The 20,032-nt window shown below is 41.3% G+C and overlaps 1 protein-coding gene across 6 annotated transcripts in view; it reads left to right on the top strand.

Annotated features, from left to right (window-relative positions):
- Elmo1 (engulfment and cell motility 1) overlaps nt 1-20,032 on the top strand; it is a 506,925-nt gene that overhangs the window by 362,052 nt on the left and 124,841 nt on the right. The window contains exon 1 of one of the 6 annotated variants that reach the window (XM_034510334.2): nt 19,399-19,753. The exons of the other annotated variants lie outside the window; for them this stretch is intronic. The gene's annotated coding sequence lies outside the window, so the exon portion shown is untranslated. Of the gene's footprint in view, nt 1-19,398; nt 19,754-20,032 lie in introns of those variants that run through there. 6 annotated transcript variants of the gene reach the window in all.

The following is a 20,032-nucleotide window of genomic DNA, read 5'->3' as shown; positions in this document are numbered from 1 at the left end:
CTGTGAGCGTTTGTTGTACTCAAAAATTCCATGCCTGAAAATTAACAAAAGATAAAACCGGAAATGCTATCTCATCTTCTCTTATTGATGATGTTATAGTAACTGGAGTCATAAGTATAAACATACGCTGAAGAAGTGAATTTATATGCACCTGTTACATGGCTTTTAGAAAAGAAATCATAAGGTAAATCTCATCTACCAACATGGGTAAACAGCTTTTTGAAGTTCATTTTAAGTACATCATGTTAAAAATGATAGTGAATAGTGAAGATCTTCATAAACCTTACACCAAGTTCTGAATGGAACAACTAACCTAATAGTGGCAAAATTAAACTTATGCTGATTTCAGCAATTTGTTTTCAAGTAGCTTTATGAAATGACTTGTTTTCCCACATTGGCACATCATGATAGCAGTCTAATAGAAAACCAGCAGGTCTCATGAATCTTTAACAGTTGGTGAGAACTAAGGCCTCTCCAAAAATTGACTTGATCAGACTCATTTAGTGGTAGTCAAGCCATTCTAAGGACCATCAACTATCTGTTTTTATATGGTCTTGATAGCACTATCAAAATCAACATTATAAACAGAGATGACACAACTATGCATGTTTCAATGTAAAGAAATGGAAGTGACAATTTTAAAGGAGATCTTACTGTGAAATAAGTAATATAACTATTTCGGAATTTTATCCAACAGCAAAATAAGCTAGGTATACTTTGCTAGGGTTTGGAATCTTAGGCTCACAGATGAAAAGTCGTGGATGCCTAAAATATCAGAGACCCCAGTGGAACAACCCAGGTACAGAAAAGCAGCTGCCCCATGGCCAGGCTGTGAGCATCATCTGTGTTAACGGGAGAAAATTCCAATGAAGAAGAATTGGAGAATGGACCAGAAGGAAACATTCTTAGAAATCCCCTGAAGAGGAGCCACAGAAAAATTGATTTTGGTGTGGCATAAAATGGGATGGTGTTTAAAATGTTAAAGCCAGCAAATGCCTGGGCTCAAAGGGGAAGGCTTACTTTTCACATTGCTTTTGGCTTCTGACTTTCAGTGTGTGCTTTGCAAAAAACAATTGTATATTCAGAAGTCCTCCTCCTAGCCCTGCTCAGCTCACTCTTTAGGTTCACTGAGCCAGCCTATGGAATGAAAGGTAGTCTGTAACTCTCATCATGAATAAACATGAACCTCATTTGCATGAGGCAGGTGACTGTAAAATATCTTGCAGCAAGTAATGAAAGGAAGCTTTGTGTGTCAGTGCCCAGGGGGAGCTGAGAGGACTCAGAGTTGTTTATCTTCATTAGAATTCCATCTAGTGCTGCTGTTATTGATCTGAACTGAACCTGGTGTGGCTAATAAAATAGGTGTACATTTTAATTGAAACATGAATATTTAAGTAGAGGAGATGTCGTTTAAAGAAACCCTGTGTCATGCAATGAGATTATGTATTATTTTATCTGTCCAGGTTATTAACAAATATTTATTCAAAAGCCTTCTCGTCTGCCACAATAGGTTTGTAGGTTTGCAGTATAGACAGACATCCTCTAGAACCAAATGCATTGTAATGAAGAGATGTATATTTTCCTTTAATGTGTTCCAGTGAATAGTGGCAAGTGGATTCCTGCGCTTGTATTTGTCAGCTGCTAATTTGAGGTAGTGTTGGGCTTTGTTCATGGTCTTGGCCACTTTTTATTAGGTTGTTCTCGTCAGTCACAATTACACCATCTTAGGACAGCAGAAAGACCAAGAATGACTTTGCTAACTTTGGTTTGATACAAAGCATTTGTTGAAATAGACTGTAAGATATTGCCTTCATATAAAAGAAAGTGTTGGTAGCAGCTGACATGAGGCCGCCTGAGTCAGGCAGGCGACGCCAGTGTGGAGCTGTGTTTTGTAACCTCTTTTGGTTACACCCCTGCTAGACTTTTTAGATAATGTCCCTTCCCTAATCATCTTTTCTCTTGAAATTGTTATTAGAAAAATACCATGTCTTATGTATTGGTACACAAGGTAGAGTTTCAAATATCAATAATATTTTTTTTTCTGCCTGGTATAGAGAACCACTCAAATTTGGCTTGGTCACAAAGGGAATTTGACCACAGTGGAAACACATTCCTAAGGGAAGGGGCTTTCTTTTAAGGCTCCTGATATTGAAAATTTCCTTTTCCTGGCTCAGTCTGGTCACAGTGATGACTAAAAAGCCCAGCTCTTCCTTTCTTGTACCTGAATAACTATGTGGAAAGGACTCAGCATCTTGAGTTTCAGGTTTCTCGTCTGTGGAATAAGAGCAAGAACCTTGCCTACAACTCATGATGGCTCTGTGCTTTCCTGGTGCCAGGTAGATGAACTGAGTATCTCGTTTCTGGATGGAGCTGGTACCAGGGAATGGTACCAGGGGGGAGATCATATGCCATGGGGTTTTTAACTACACACATTTCCAGGAAAAGTAGACAAGCTTTTCACTTGGACAGGGACATTTCTGAAAAGAACACCGTGGTTCTAGCCTCACAGGGAGCATGCCTCATTCATGAAGAACCTGAAGATGACCTTTCCCAGCTGTTCTGCACCTCCTGCACACAACTGCTTTCACACTTACATTGGAATGCAGAGAGACCCAGAGTCCTCCAAGAAATCGTGTTTTTGCTTCTGTTCATATAATTGCAGTAAAAATGGTTAAATTGTTTAACATTTGTTTGAAAGGCTAGCTGTAACCATAGTCTGCTGAAGTCATGGCTATTGTGTTTTGCCTTCTTAACATTGTCTACCACTGAACATGTATAGTATAAAATTAATGAGTTCCACAAATAGTCCCAGATAAGCCTGACCATGCTAATATTTTCAGGGGGTATCCCTTTGTAAATCAAAACCAGCATAGAGTTCTCACTTCTAAAGGTTTTCTCAAGCCTGCATAACTGTCTTTGCAGTGTCCACATTTGGCAACGGTGAGAAGGAAACAATTAGCAGGTTCTGCTCACGATCCATCAGTCCCTTGGTTCAGTCGCAGACCATCCCTTAGCAGGAGAATAGTCACTACTCACCGAGCTGATTGCTCTATTCATCCACTTCTGAAGCTTCTTTCCCTTCTATTAAGTGTGCTTTGGGGACTCTGTCTGAATGGTTAACAAGTTCCTGTGACCTGAATTCCAGACTCCAGTGTGGAATATAAGAGAGATTTGATAATGGCAGAGAAACCATTTTATTAGTATATGTTCAATTAACAGGAAATCACCTGCATTTTAAGTAAGGCATAATGAGATGAAAGCATTTTAAATTAAAGGGCAGACAGGAATCAGAGTTGCTTAGCTAGGAAAGGTACCATTAGGCGCTGATCTCTCATAAATAATAAGTCCTCATTGACCAAAAAATATTTATCTTGTAATTGCAAAGTAAACTATGTTTAGTGGGAAATTAAAAATGCAATTGTATGGAGTGCAGCAGAGAAGGTCATGGCTATATCCCTGTTGTCACCTGAAAGGGCCAGGTGTAATGGGTATAGTACTGAGGTCAAAGAGGGGACATAAAGTGAGATAAGGAGTCTGAATCTAGTTATTATACTCCTGCTCTGATAAAGTGTCATAATCAAACAATTTTCCTTAATGCTTCAGAGGGCTAGGTATCCATAACAGAGGGTGGGGAAGGCATGTCAGCCGGAGCAAGGAACTGAGCGCTTCCATCTTTATCTGTACAGAGAGAGCAGCGAGAATAAAAAACAAAGTGTCTGTCAGGGTTCTCAAAAGGAGAAGAAGTAGTAGAGTATATGACTATATGCATGCATGTGTGCATGTGTGTGTGTGTGCATGTATGCGTGTGTGTGTGTATGCATGTATGCATGCATGCCTGTGATTTATAAGACTGACTTACATACAGGCTGGGGTCCAGCTAGTCCAACAATAACTGTCTCCTGACAGAAAATCCACAGATCTGGTAGTTGTTCCATCCACTGAGACTAGATGTCTCAGCAATCCCAGTCCCGTGCTGGAGTCCCAGGGAGGTCTGAGAGAGCTGTTGTTCTTCAGTCTACATTGGACTCCTGACGGAGTATGTTCTAACAGCAGTGAAGGAATGGTTCCGGAACAGGATAGATGAACCTGATATTGAAAGTGAGGTCAAACAGGCAGAAAGCAAAAGCTTCTTCCTCCCATGTCCTTTCATGTGGGTTGCTATCAGAAAGTGTGGTCCAACTTTAGTTTGGGTCTTCTCACCTTAAATGATCTAATCAAGAAAGTACCTCACAGGTATGCCTACGTGTTTGGGTTTTAGTTGAGTCTCTATGTAGTCAAATTGGAAACCAAGATTAACCATCTCAAACTAGAAGTGAGATGAAGCTATAAGCCCTCAAAATCTCCCCCCCACCCCCAGTGATAGTCTTCCACCAGCATTATTGGAAATACCACCTGTGTTTCCAAAGGTTTCATACCCTTTCCAAACAGCACCACTAACTGAAGACCCCAAGTATTCAAATACAGGAACCTATGGGAGCCAATTGTCATTAAGTTACCACAGAGAATTGAAGATAGTGACCAGAAGTCATTTGCAAAGGATCCAAAGCAAGGGCTGTGAGCAGTTAGAAAACCCCAAGTGAGATCTGTAGACGCCATCAGCAGTGATGCCTGATCTCGGCCTGGAGAGTTTTGATTCGCACAACCCCTGTGGTGGCTCACAACTTTCTACTACTCTAGTCCAGCCCTAGGGAAGCTAATGTTCTGTCTGGCCTTCATGGGTACCAGATGCACACATGATGAACCAGGCATACACTCCAGCTAAGTATCCATACCCATAAAATAAATAATTTTTGACCAGTCTCCCTCAGCCCACACACCAGCCTGCCTCCTGTGACCAGTCATAGACAGAAACCTTTGGGTCAATAGGCCAAAACCAGGAACAGAGGTTGAGAGGCAGGAGCAGGCCAAAGGGGAGGGCTAAATTTAGTTTCTTTAGTTTCAATAGTTTCTTTAGCCCCTTTGTGGAAGTGTTAAAGTGAGAAAAGCAAACACTGAAACTTGATTTTGAGAGCTCTTGGCTCCTGTTTGTTTGTTTGTTTGTTTGTTTATTCTCCCTCTGCCTTCTGGTTCTTTTGTTGCCTGTAAGTGCTTTGCTGGCTGTAAAGTTAGAAGGAAGTGGTCCTATGTGAATCTAGATGGAAGGAATGATTACAGACACAGTCAGACCACTTATTTCCCCAGTTGAGCCAACATCTTCTTCAGAGAGGTTATGAAGCCCGCGACTGTTGCTTACCAACAACTCACTCAGATGTCCCTGGGGCTCCTACCTCCCTGCTCTGTCGCTGTGGATACTATTCTCTACAACATCTGGCAGTGAACTATCAATTCTTCAGTTATCTCAGGGTAGAACTGTGAATTGTCTGTATTCATACGAGTCTTGCACTGTACCTGGAATTTGAAAGGAATTTAAAATTATCTCATGACCATTATGCAAATAGCACAGCCATATCTGTGTCTACATCTTGGCCAATAAGGCGATTGACTAAGCACATTTTCAATGTAAGCCATTCTTTCCATAAATTTTTCTGTCTACATCAGTTTGGGCACCAGAATATGAAAATGACAGAACACTTTCAGCTCTTTTAGGACAAGCAAGCTAATAACATTCTCTCTGAAGACTATAGACTGGCCTCTATTTGAAACTAATCTCTAGCCAGAGTCATATAAGCACTGGATAACCCTGTATCCTTTCATTATTTCATTGATTCACAATTTCACTGATTCCTCATCCCTGATGCGGTCACCTTGATGCCTAGTCACACTGTGCTTGCTTCGAGACAGCAGTTGTACCTACAGATCTTTGCCATATTCCCCTTGGCTTGGTCAGATGGCTTTCTTGCACCAATGTGATGTGAATAGATGTGAAATGAGCAGAGTACTTAAGAGCTGTGCCCTATGGGTAGCTGGTGCTAACTCAGGGCAAGTCCCAGACTAAGACATATGGGTGCAGTTTTCTATAGTCATATTTCTACACAATTTGAGATGTATAAACAAATAGCCATCTCAGCTCACCTATAGACCTGGGAGTATAAAAATCTTTTGTGACTGCTTGTTACGCAGCATCTATATGACAATAACTAAGACACCGACTGAACGATTACTTAACTTCTGTCTTGAAATCTCCTTGTTTTCAAACACAAATCTGATCATATTATTCCTGCTTCTAATCTTCATGAGGCTTCCTGTTACCTGGCTCTGAAAGTTTCATGGCAACATACTTTTCCTGACTCTACCTCGTTCTCACTCTCCACCTTTCCTAGGCTGCCAGCACATCCTGAATGCCCACCGTTTTTTGGTACATGCTGCAACACTTTCATCTCTCAGCGTTAGCTCATCCTCATTCTCTCTGCCAGAAACGTCTTCTCCCATCTGCCTGTTGAGAGCCTACTTATCCTTTAGGATTTTGCACAAGTGCCACCTCAGTGTGAGTTACCATCTCTCTCCCTTTCAATTCAGTACAAAGCTTTGCACCTCTGCCTCCACAATGTGGAATTCGAATATTCTATTGGAAAATACCTTCTAGCTCTACAGTGGCTTTTAATTATAAATCTAACTTTCCAAATTAAGTCTCTGTATTACTGGATGCAGAACCTTCATATCTCAGTATTCTCTAGATGCTTTGTAAGTATCGGCTCAATTAATTTGGGCCAAATCTTAAATGAATGGACAGAAATATCTAATTCATCACTTAAATGGTCCTTCTGGCAAAAGTTGAATTGATTTACATCATTTCAATATAGAATGGATAGTGTAGCTCAGCTCCCAGAGGCTAGAGGTACTGATTCTGCTGCAGTTATGCTGACTGAAGAATTGTCTTATTTAGACATAGTCGTACATGCCATAATCCCAGCACTGTGAATGTGCATAGATATAAAATGAGCAGAGAACTTGGGAACTGTGTACTATGGATAGCTGCTGCTAACTCAGCGCAATCCTCAGACTAAGGCAAGATCAAGAGTCTAAAGCCAGCAAGTCTGAAACCAACCTGGACACGTCATCAAAAATAAAACCAAGCCAGCCAGCAAAGAAAGTAGCACACCATGCCTGAGATGGCAATAAGCTTTGAGTGGAACTCCTGCTAAATCTACCCTTCAAAATGTCAATACTTTAAGATATCAATACTTTAAGAAACTTATAAAATAACTTTGTCACTTGCTACTTAATTAAAGTCACAGTAGTAATCATTTTTTCTCCCAGTATAGATTATGCAAAGTGATGAAACCTTCAGAGAATTTGACCCACTGCAAGATAGACTCAGTTTCTCTGTTCCAAGTAGCACAGTTGGAACTGTGTTCTCGTTTCCCAGCCCCACTCATTCATTATATCACTGTCAGTCATGCTTAACCCACACACCCTGACCATTCAGGGAGCCCTCTAGTCTCGCATTTGTCATGTTTTCGGGCCATTGAGGGGAAATAATGTCAATAACAGCATTTATCCTTTCCCAAGATGGCTGTCAAGAGATGTTCCAGGGCAGAGGACAAATGCAGCTTCTGGCTGTCCATCCCTTCGAGGTTATGTGTGCTACCCAAGCAGACCTAGGAATGTGAGCGTGAGGGTCAGGCTTCCCATTTAACTAACAGGAGCATGTTAAACTGATCATACAGAGAGAGAGAGAGAGAGAGAGAGAGAGAGAGAGAGAGAGAGACCACTATGAGTTACCTTTACCTCCAAGGTTTTCTTTAGGGGGACATTGCATTATCCCATGAGTAGCATAATACAGGAGACCCCTCTGCATGCAGTTTGTGTCTAGGCAGAACTAGAGGTGGCAGTTTCCTTGGGTGGACTCTGGTCCCCATATTCTGTATTTCTAGTTCATATACACATTGGTGTGACATGGTTAGATCTGAAGTAGGTGGCATATGGCTTTTTGCTGCTTGAATTGCCACAGAAGGAAATGTCATTGGCATAGAATGCCAGATTTCCATTTTGTGAATCACAGAGCATGGAATTCTGTCTGAAGGCTTCCTGGCTGCAATGTGTCTTTATAGCAGAAGGACACAAAAGCTATGCATCTCCCAGGTGTGCCATTCCTGTGTACGTAATTTATCATGATGGAAAATCTGTTCCTAATGGACACTGACCTGCCAATGACCTCAGGAGTGGCAGAAAGACTGTGTGGCTTGTTTAATTGTGGTCACTGTGTAGTCAGGTTGTTTGTCCCTGAGCCTTAGTTGAATAGATACTAGAGAGGTATGGTTGTTTTCTAAGTTTTTCAGATAAATAGAAGTTTACTTGTGCATGTACCAGAAAAAGACTGTGAGTAAGATACCTGGGTTTAGAGGATGGAGTTCGCCACAATGTTGTAGTCACTAGAATTTTCAGATTATAAGTCACTTCACAGCAGAGTCAACTGATGCAAGAGACCTAATGCTGTCATATGCTCAGCCTTTGTCTTCTCTCTCTCCTATCCTCTTACTGAGGATCCAAGAGAAATTTGAAGATTTCCCAAACAGAGGATTAGAAAGAACCCTATAAAGTGATCTTATACTTGACAGTTTAAAAGCTATTTCTTTTACTTTTGAGATTATAATTACAGCATCTTCCCCATTCCTGTCCTCCCTTCAAACTCTCCCATATATATCTCCTAGCTCTCTTTTAAATTCATGGCCTCCTTTTACATTAATTATTGTTTTACACACACACACACACACACACACACACACACACACACACCTCTAAATACATTTTAAAATGTGAGAGAAAATACCAGCCTACCCAGGCTGTGTAATATTACTTGTACATATGATTCCAGAATACAGGACTGTGAAGTGGTTCAACTTTGTAATTTTGTGTCACATAAGAGCAGAGGTGGCTACGCTGCAGAACTGACCAATGATTCCCACCCTGAGTTTTCCACAGTATTCTTTCCTCTTTCATGTGTCCTGTTCTGTAATGACTTAACTGATTAAAGAAATTGCCATAAAGTCCAGCCAGACTGACTCTGAGCCCATGAAATGGGGTTCAGTTCTAGCTCCAGTGTTTCCTTTTTGGGTGATTAACTGTCTTAAATTTGTTTCTTTATCTGTCAAATATAAACCTTAATAGAATAGTTGTGAGTGTTAAATGAGTCAATTGAGACGGAACCACCCAAAAGGCCAATATCTAGCCGTTTTGAAATGAAGAATTAGCCATTCTCTCTGGCTCATCCAGCATGTCAAACACTGCCTTCTGGAAATGTAAGGGTCTCAGAGGAGGCATAGGAAAGCATGGTTCTAGCCTAGGTCTCTTCATATTTGTCTATCATTTACACTGACCACCCAGCTCCCAGGTTCCTAGACTCCACACAGCCAGCTCTTCTGTGCTTTGAATTCTACCCCTCTTGGCCAGCTCTGGGATGCTGCTCTGCCAGCTATCAGTTTTAATCATTACATCATCAGTATCTTCCTCTCAATCCCATATGAATGCAATGAAGCCTCCACTTACACTTGCATCACTCCAAGTCAAGCGTCCTCAAAGGGCTATACCTTCATCCACCTTCTTTCCTTTTCAGTTATTAATCTACTGAAAACTCCATTTGATATCCAGCAAAGGAGGGGAAGTTTGGTTATAAAATATATTGTTGGCTCTTGAAGATCTCTTAAGTCACAAAATCTACCAGTTTTGTCAAATGCAGAGAGACTTCTGTTGAACAGTTCCAAATTTCAGGCATTGCTTCTTTGTAGCACTTTGGCCCCTTTGGACACTTGTCTTTCTTTGAGAAGACTATCTCATGGTGGTTTACTAAGTGCATATATTCTAAAAAGGATCCAGATTACACATACACATGCTGAGACCAACATTCATTGAAAAAAGTTACGTGCAGGACAAGAAGTATTTATTGTTTCTTCAGTTATTAGTATGAATTTTAGAAAAATGAAAGATAAGCAACACTACAACTACACAAAAAAATAGGAGCTTGACTTTCAATGTCAGTCATGTGTGTTTAACACTGAGAGAACTCTTTAGTCAGAAAAGGTATGCTATGCTGTTGCTTAGCTTTTCATAAGTGCACATCATAAATAGATGTCTGCTTACCCAAGGTAGGGCACCAACATCAAACCAAAGAGATGATTCTACACAAATCAAGCTTGGTAAAGAGTTTAATTGGGGCTTCTTACGGGAAAATAGGTGAGAAGTGCCTGCAGAAATATGACCAATTTTTGTGTGAACCACCAAAGAAAGGGATGTTACTCCCAGAAACTGTTAACTACATAGATAGCGACAAAAGGAGGCAGGGCCTTGTGGATCCTCCCCCAGCTCCATTACAGAAGCTTAATATACCCAATGGCCTATCAGTGAAATGCAACTAATCAATGATGCTGAGAGCTCTGGAGGGCCACCCTATGCCCAGAGGACAATGTTCTCAGACCCATGATATTTCTAAGTCAAAAATGGTATGGGAGCTATACAGTTATTATAAATGTAAGATTGGAATAAAGTTCTAGTGAAAAAGATAGACATGGCAAATCATAAAACTTACATCACCTTATTTGCATCTCCTCTACTCTGATCTCATCTGTTCCTCTAAAATATGTAGACAAGTCATCCCAATCCTTACACAATATTTTCTAATGCTTTGTATTCAGTCCCCTCTGCCCCTGTGATGACAAATCCTCTAAGAGAGAATGCTGCCTCTGCTGCCTCTTCCTCTTGCTGTGGTGGTCCATGTCACCTGCTGTAGATGCTTGTCTAGAGTAGCAATCATCTTCTGATTGTGGGTCAGGAGATCTCTCCCCAGAGCTAGTCCCATCCCTGTTGCTGTAATCCCCCAAACCAAATAGGACCGGTCAAAGAAAACACAACTCAGTAATTATGAATATAATCTGCAAGCCTAGATTGAGCAGATTCATCACTTTACTACTCTGTTCCCCAGCTATGAGATCATTATTACCTGAGGGTTTTCCAGACCCTATGTTTGTCCTTCTGCCTCCTGCTTCCCAGTCGTCCTTCATTGTCCTCTGTCATCTTCTCTCTTCTCTCCTGCTCCTTCCTCTCTCTGCTCTCTTCCCACCAACCTTTCTTTCTCTACACCCCCCCCCCCACTTCTTCTGCCCAATCACTGGCTCCAGCCTTTATTTTACAAATTAAGATGGGCAGAAGGTTCACTAGAATTCACCTGTGTAAAGATTCACTTCTCCTCTGCAGCCCTTCACCGGAAAGGGGAATTAACATCAAAATACAAGGTCGGGACTATCCACAACACATCCATTGCTCTAAAGCATTCCAGTCCCACCTATGTGATTCTGGGATCTTTGGCAAGTAGTGCCTTTGTCCCTCTGACCTCTTTAGCATAAACATTACCTAATCCAACCCTTTTGTTTTTACTGTATTTTTGTATGATGTCCTGTCCACTCAAAAAATCCCTTGTCTTTAACATAAGACAAATTGAAGTCTCCTGAACTTCATTTGCATGGCTGGTCTACAGACCCTCCAAACAGGAAGAGTGTAAATGAGTCTTGTTTTATTCTCCTCTCAGCTGGCTTTTAGTGCTTTATAACTAACTCTTAGAGCTCCTTGGTGGTCGACCCACCTTTTTCACTTCAAAATGTGGGTTGATCTGACGGTCTAACTTCTTCTTAGTAGGTCCCTTAATCCTACCATCCTGCTAGTATTGGACAGAGGGACATCTGCCATCTGGTGCTGGGACTCTGCAGCAGTTTCTATGTCTTCTACAGACTGTGTGTGCCTTTTATTGTTTACTGAATCTGGACGTGGACCATCCATAAACTGTTTTGTCCCTGGGCTCCAGAAGGATCTTTCAAAAACACGGGTTTATGACATGATCTCTCCATGTTCCAAACTCTTGGGGAGGGGTGGCTAGAGCGATAGCTCAGAGGTTGAGAGTTTCTTTTAGCAGATCAAGGTGTCTGCTGTAGGGGATGGTCAGGAGTCCATCCCACAAGCCGCTTCTCCTACTCAGGCTGGAGTGTAGCAGTGGAAGGGAGAAGTCACCAAAATGCTTTTAGAGGTCTTCATCTCCTAAATGTCCATGATGCTGGAGAGAAGAACAGAGTACCCCAAAGCCTGTGTACTGTGCCTGGAGCATTGTCTGCCAGGTACTTAGAGGTATTCCTGGGGTTTAGATAATACATTTAGCTGTAAGGAGTTCCTGGGGTCATACTGGGTGGGTGCATGGACACATCTAAAATGGACACATAGTAAAATGCATGGACACATCTGTAGCCTAAACACTGTACAGAAATCACCCAAAGTTACAAAAAAAAAGAACTGCTTTTAGAGGAGCTTTGGCTTATGACTTAGAGCACAATGGGGAAAAGCAAAGTCTGCAAGGAGTTGGAGAAGGATGAAATATAATGGAATACAAGAGGAAAAATTCAATAAGTTGAACGTTATTAACTTCCAGACACCAACCGTGAAGGCTTGAAAGAAGCGCATGGCAACACATGAGAGCACGTGAATGGTGCTTTCCAAATATTTAGTTTAGTAAAGACACCTTACTTCAAACTGAATTTTTGTTGAAATGTATTTTTTTAGTGTATTTTCTGAAGAGCCAAGATGTCTAGTATAAAATAGATTCCACAACAGCACAAGCAAGAACATTTATCCATGATTCGACATTGGTGATTATTTGAACCATTCGCTCCATAATTCTCATGCCTGTTGGTGTGCTGGTAGAACTGTAGACGAGCGATTTGGAACCCATGCTTCTTATTCTCCCTGGGATGACTTGATAGAGGCAGGGGGCACTTTTGCATTGCATATTAGCAGATTACTTATCACCCATGGGGTCAATTTTTTATTTGTATCAGCAACTTAATAACTACTTTCTGAAGTTAGAAACTTACATACGCAATCGAGTAGCAATATAATAAAATCAGATTATGTCGTGTCTGAATTTAATTCCTGTACAATTGAGATCATAGAGCCCGTTCCCTGTGAGAGTCAGGGGTAACGAGTCTACAGTGTTTGTCATGATGCACAGGTGCCTTTAACTGAAAGTAAAATGGGGAACTGTTTGAAACCATAGAGTCATGTTAAGCAGCTCGTTCCAGTGAAGGCAGCAGCACTTCACTATGTGCAAGCACACTGTTGATATTGTGTTTATGCAGTCTACAGTTGCCGCTACTCAATGCAACTTCACACACAGAGTTGTGATATTTCCAGCTTCTAATAACACCACTTTCATTACAGAAGGTTAACATAAAAGTAACTGATTTTTATAAGGCACTTTAGATTTGTAAGTGCCCCCTCCTACTGTTTTTCTATACCTTACTTTGGGCAGACCTGTTGGATCTGATGCAAACCCGCCTGCTTCTACACCTGCTACATGACCACCCTGATTGTAGCTGCCTAACTCTCTTCTGCGTGCTACACTAGTAGTCTTTACCTACTGGCTGGAGAGGAAGTCCTCTTACCGGCTCCAGCTTCTGGTTCCTTTTTCTCAGAACTCTTCACCTTTCCCTCATGCCTAGCTTACCATGCTCTGATGCAGGGACAGGAGATCAGGATGCACAGGCATCTGGCCAGTGGATATGCTGATGTATCTGTCAATCTGAAGTAGCAAAGCAGAGGAAGAGATAGTCTCTAGTGCTTAAGCATTTTATGAGAGAGTAAGCCAAGATTTAATCTCTAACATTTTGGATGAGAGTAGTCTTCAGAATGAGAATATCAAAAACTAGTGTTTTCTTCCTCAAAAGATGGAATTGCTTCCATGGGAAATTGGTATGTTTCAGGGTAAGGAGAAGTGGACTCCAACAAAGGCCTGGACACTGGTGTGTAGTGAGAGCCCCAAGGTCCCTTTTTCACAATGGCACAAAACCTGCTTGCTTTTTGCACTATTGATGGAGTATCTTCCTGTTGACCCAGTAGGCTTTTGTCACCATATTGCCAGGGACACACTTGGCAACATTGAACTGAGAATGTGAGCATTTTCATTTCCTCCTTTTGGCATGATTCTCTCCAGCATTCAATTCTGGGACACATTTCCCTAGCATATTTAGAAAACTTGAATTGGCAAGATGCTGAGATCTGAATTTTCCCAGCTTTCCTTTCTAAGACACTCTGGATTGTTAGAAATGTGTCACATGAGGCAGGCTGTCCCTTCCTCTTTCCCATGGTCCTCAGGTAAGCCTATTCTATTTTGTCAAGTCTGCCATGCTCCAAGTGTCCCCTAACTAGACCCTAACCCTGTGAATGAAAGCAGCCTGTCATTTTGGAAAAGGAATGAAGGGCTGTGCAGGTTGTAAAATGGGTTTGCATTTTGTGGATATGTTTTTGTTTTCACAGTATTTGTAGAATTTCCATACACTTTAGGCATTCTTCAGAGAAATATCATAGCAAAGTCTGAGGAGATATCACCAGGTTAAAGCGTCATTTTGCATAACTTGGCCTTAGATGCTGTGAGAGTGGTCCTGCTCTAGTGGCTTGCTCTGGGGTACTGAGGTCCTGGGATGCTCTCCTCAGATACATTTTTGAGTGTTTGTCATGACAGTCCCCTCTCATTAGATATTGGCTGAAAATAAGGTACTTAAGTATACTGAACATCACGATCTCCATTTGTAAATGGAGACTCTGATATTAGCTTGTGAAAAACATGCACATTTATTTGCTGATAGTTCTGAGTGCCTACAGGCATCTAGCCCTGTCACAAAGAGCTTTCTGGCTTGGGACCTAAAGACACAGCAACAGAGTATCAGGTTTTATATGTTTTGTTTATGATTGTTTTTCCATGTAAGTGAGAAGCCAAGCAGCTATCCACGTATAGAACAGTTCTATGGACAGTTCTGATCTTGTTCCCTTGATATAAAGCTATTCTGATGTGTTTACTTAAAAATGTTGTATGTTTTGTATTTAAAATATATTATATAAAGTAAACAGAGAAGATTGTATACTCAATCAAAATGACTAGCCAACTGTATCACCCATGTCTCTGGAACAAGATAACCAAGTGAAACCAAGCCAGTAATAACTATTTGGTCAGTTTCCATTCTGACCACCTAGCTTTATAAACATGGTTTATCCCAGGCTTTAGTCAGCTTGGTTCTGTTTTAGAAGTGAAGTAAGTGTGTGTGTGTGTGTGTGTGTGTGTGTGTGTGTGTGTGTGTGTATGATGCATATGCATGTATAGTAGGGTGTCTTAAGAAGACAAAGATGTGATTGAAAACGAACTTGAAATACACACTATTCGTTTGGAATTTCATTAAAGCTCAACTTTTCCTCAAGACTGTGTAGGGGGAACTAGCCACCCAAAGAAAGAGCCATGCAGCAGAACTGTGTTTTGAACTGTGAGGCCATCACCATCACATTCATTGTAGTGATTCACATGTGTCTGGATGAAGTAGACTCTGAAGGTGGAGAAGCAACATACTTGGGACAGAGAGCTTGAAAACAGATGAGTTGACTATTATTACTCTTACTTCTTTGTGATGGCGAGAATTGTCATTTTCCATCTTTTAATGCTTAATGTAACAAGTATCAGGGTTTTTTTTTTTTTTTTTTTTTTTGTAAATTTGAATGTTACTTTAGAAAGAATTCTGTAGCAGTTGTTGTAGTTTTGAGGGGGGGTAAAAAAAAAAAAAGAACAGTTTGCCACCTAACAGAACATGTTTACTTTTTAAAGTTTAAAAACATTATAAAAAGTATTAAGTATGTCAGATTACTTGTATACAAGTATACAGTATACAGTATACAGTATACAAGTCATGGTTTTGGCCTGAGCATATGTGGGAGTAGGGTACTGGCAATGCTTACGCAAGATGGAGCTAAGAACACAGGCTCAGGGTGTGGCTCAAGTGGAAAGAGACATCCTCTGGCTGATGAAGATAGCCAGGGACTCTAATTCTGATGTGGAGCAGCAGATCTAAAAGATTACATGTGCCTTTCTCATCCCACAACTTCGAGAGGATGATGAAGAGCAAGGTGCCTTAAGAGAGAAGCCAACCTGTGATCTAAGGAACAGTGCTATAGGACAGGACTCTACAGGAAGCCATGGAAGTGTCCTAGGGGACTATGTCTTAGAAGGACCCCTTTGGAAATATCAGTAGTACTGGTTGTCTTTCTAAACTAGATCCATGAGTAGGTAAGTTAGTCCACAACCTTACCCTGCTAGCCTTTGAATAAATAAATAAGAGTGAATCAACAAAACTGAAGCTTTAGAAATAGTATCTGACTAACTTTACATTTTGACTTAAAAATTAGTTTTGGGTTGAAAATGTTAACTGACTAGTCTAAAAACCACTCTATATTTAGGGTTAATATGTTTCTGCATTAAAAAAGATATTTGCATGTTTTCAACAAGGTAAGAGGGTAACAGTAGGCCAGTGTCCTTAGAATAGGAGTCAGCAAAGCTGATCAATAGAAGGGCTGCACTGTCCACAGCCCCCAAAATTGAAAGAGGCCTCTAGAAGCTCCCATGCTTCTTCATAGCCTGTTCACTAGAGCAGCTACTGAGCACCATGGGATACTGGATACTCACCTCAGCTAACTTTAGGTCATATGATACAATAGGAATTTGCAATCCCTAAAATAAAGTTGACTTTGGGTTGTTTGTTTGTTTGTTTTTTAGAATAGGTCTTTGGAGATAGCCTGAAATAGTGAGACACAGCAATTTTCAAAAATAATGCCCTTTTGCATGATATATGCTAAAAACTAATGTGGGGCTCATCTTTTTCTCTATACAAGCATGTCTGTAGTGATCATCAAGCTGAGTTGTTTCTAAGAACCCTCTAGAGTTCTTGGGAACCTGTTCCATAAAGTCTTAATTTAGAAGAGGCAGTGAAACCCCAAATCTACATTTTAATAAGGTCTTTCATACAGATAGTTGACATAGCGCACACCTAGACAAACTAAAACCATAATTCTTTAGTTCAAATAGCAGTTCTACCCCTTAATGTTTTTGGAACTGTGGTCAAATTATTTAACCTTCTTAGACCTCAGTTCATCCATCTACATAATAAGGAAAGTGCTATTTTTTAGGTTCTCAGTAAAAACTACACCTGGTTAATCAAGGTGAAATGCTTAAGATGTTTCCCAGAGTGATAAGCTTAATCCTGCTTATCCAACCAAGCCAACAAATTAAGAATATCCTGAAATAGATTATTTCAATCATGTTGGTATTCTGTTGGTACACCATTGAACTCAGTCATCTACAAAGTTGATGCGTTGATGATCAAGAAGTCATTTAATGGAATACCATACCAGACTATCATTGCTTACAGAATAAAACCTGACTTTCACCTGGTGTCTAGAACCCCACTTACCTCCCCTCATACTGTCCTCCTCGACCTCAGTGCCTCTAGTCTCATGTACATTCCTCCAACTTTTCCCAGATGCCAAGCTCCTAGCACAAGCTTTGTGTGGGTGGGTTCTTTACATCAGCTCATTAACTTGGATTCTTTGGTACTTTGTATACTGGCTCAGCTCTCACTGCTTCTAAGATGCTTCCTGGCCTCACTAGGTCAGACCCACTCTCTGTGCTCACTGCACATATAGCTTAGATCTCTCCTGCGCACCCACAGGTACACTTTAGTATTTCAGTAGGCTCTACTTGAGACTGAGAGCTGAGGGCAGAGCGGTGTCACTTGGTTGTATCACTAGCCTCAACTTCTGACATAGTAAACAGCTGCTGAAAATTACAGAATTTTGTCTGATGGAGGATCTGGGTGGAATGACCTGTTTCTGCAGAAAGCAAGCTGGATATTTGGATACTTTCAACAAGGTAAGAGGGTAAGAGTGGTCCCAGTGGCTCTAGAATGGAAGAATCAGCAAGGCTGATTACCAGAAAAGCTGCACTGTCCACAGACCCAGAAATCTGAAAACAGTAGAAAAGATTGCCATTCGTGGACCTACTTGGTGAGGATTCCTTCCTAAGTTCACAGTGACATAAAGAGACCAAGTGGAACATCAGGGTCCACAGTCTTCACGGAGCGAATGTACTGTGATCACAGGGCAGATCTGGACACCATGGAGTGGAAGCTGTGGGATTTGGGCTGGTAGTCACTCTCACTTTAAGAATAAAGGGAGCTCAGTGCTACTGTTCTTTAGGAATAGAGGATGTTGTGCTAAGCATGTAAGTCACCTTGCTGCCAGAGCCAGAGACATGCAATGAGTCATCTCAGTCTCAGCATGCTTTGTGTAATTACCACAAAGGCATCATATTTGCAAAGACCTTTGTGGAACAGTTTGCCTTGAGGATATGGTGATGCTGATAGAGACAGCAGAGCCACTTAGACCTTAGCTTTTTTTCCCCATGATTGTCATTTTTTATATATGTAGGCATGTATGTCAGAGCATAGATTTTTTTTTTCATGATTGTCATTTTCTGCATGTGTAGGCATGTATGTGAGAGACTGATTGATGTCTTGGATTCCCCTCTAAAGGAACCTGACAGTTCCATTCATGCAGCCATTCATTGCTCAGTGGCGGCCCCTGCTGTTAAGAGGACAGACAGCAGCACATACAGCGTCCATCCGACATTAATTCTGACCATGCCATGCGTGCAACCAGGAGAATTTAAAGCAAGGAGGAGGGGAAGAGATGGGAGAGATGAAAATGTGCTGAGAAAATTAAGGAAGGTCGCTCGTGTCTGACGTGCTTCGGTGAAATGCTGATGCAGGAGAGAGCTTAACCTAAAGACATTGTGTTTACAAAAATCCTCCTGATTCAGCCATCTCAATATTTAAAGACTTGCTAGAGACCAAGACAATGCTTTGTGAGAGGCACCAGCACAAACTTTTCTTAGGGGTTTTCCAGGGTTATTATGTAATGATTTAAAGATGCTCCACCCGTCTGCTAGGTTAGAAGTTACTATGGAATTGAATTAGGAAGTGGAGGCTGTCTAGGTTTGTCTGCATCTCCAATTGGAATCAGAGTGTGGGTCCTCTCGTGGGACCCCTGCTAGAATGAATGCTCCTCTCTCTCCCTCTGTGTGTGTGTGTGTGTGTGTGTGTGTGTGTGTGTGTTTCTGGGTGTGTGAGCATCCCTTACGCACATGCTGTATTTTACAAAGCAAGGCAGTTACGTAGCATTTCTGTCTAGAAACTGTAGTGGAGAGAAGGTGGAAGTATGCATTACAATCAAATAAAAGTAGAGGGGGGCAGAGATGAGATTGTAGTTGATTATGGGTCTGGCAGCAGATGTTCTACACGAATCCAACTCGCTGCAGCCAGTCTGTTTCCATGGCAACAGAATCAGTAATTATTGAGCCCTGGCACTCCCCCCACCCTCCTTCCTACCAAGGTGGAGGCTGATGAATGTGAACTATCTCCCGCTCCTTCTTGTTCCTCTTCTTTCCCTCTCTTTTTTCAGTCTTTCATAGGAAAAAGTAAAGGTATCAAAGAGAACTAAGAAAGGGAGCTATTTGTGTCTTGACAAAGATTGTAAGAAATTAAATTGCAAGTGATCTTTTCCCTTGTGATACTATCAGATCAGAGAAAAGCTCTTCCCAGAAAAGCCGATGATCTCTGAAGATGCTAAATAAATGAGCAGGAGTTTCCCTGAAATGGAAGCTCCCTTTGATTGGCTGATCTTTCCACAACTCCTGCCAATCGGAGCACCCCTGGGCTTCAGCTCCATAAACATAAGCAAAGCTACATGCTTATTCTTCTGGACTTGGAGCGTATTCCATTCGAAGGTGTGCAGCGGGTCTCTGTTCACATGGCTCAACTGGAAACCTGTTTCTTGAACAAGCTTACTGGGGAGCCATCTGGTCTTCCAGCACACTGTCCTACTGGGGCACGACTCTAAGTCATATTTGTGGCAGCAGCTTAGAAGCAGTGTATGTCGTTGGGGACGATGGACTTACGGAAGCTTGGTGAGTAAATCTTTGTCTTACACATCTGTGCACTGGTATTAGCAGGCTGAGATAGAATGTAGCTTTGTTCTATTGTCTGCCAAGGAAGCCGAATTGGAAGGAGCACATGGAAGAACACCCATGCAAAGGTTCTCATGATATGGGAGACTATTTCAGAACGCTTCTTGCTTTGTTTGATTCTGGTCGGATTTGTAGTTGATTGTAAATTATATTTGGATGTCAGCAATAGAGTTAGGATTAGTGTGAGGAGTGGAGTTGTGTCCTGTCTCCCTGGGTATT

Source organism: Arvicanthis niloticus, chromosome 8 (assembly GCF_011762505.2).
Source record: "Arvicanthis niloticus isolate mArvNil1 chromosome 8, mArvNil1.pat.X, whole genome shotgun sequence".
NCBI classification, from domain to species: domain Eukaryota; kingdom Metazoa; phylum Chordata; class Mammalia; order Rodentia; family Muridae; genus Arvicanthis; species Arvicanthis niloticus.
Note: the sequence above shows the minus strand (reverse complement) of the source record. Positions and strands in the feature narration are given on the sequence as shown.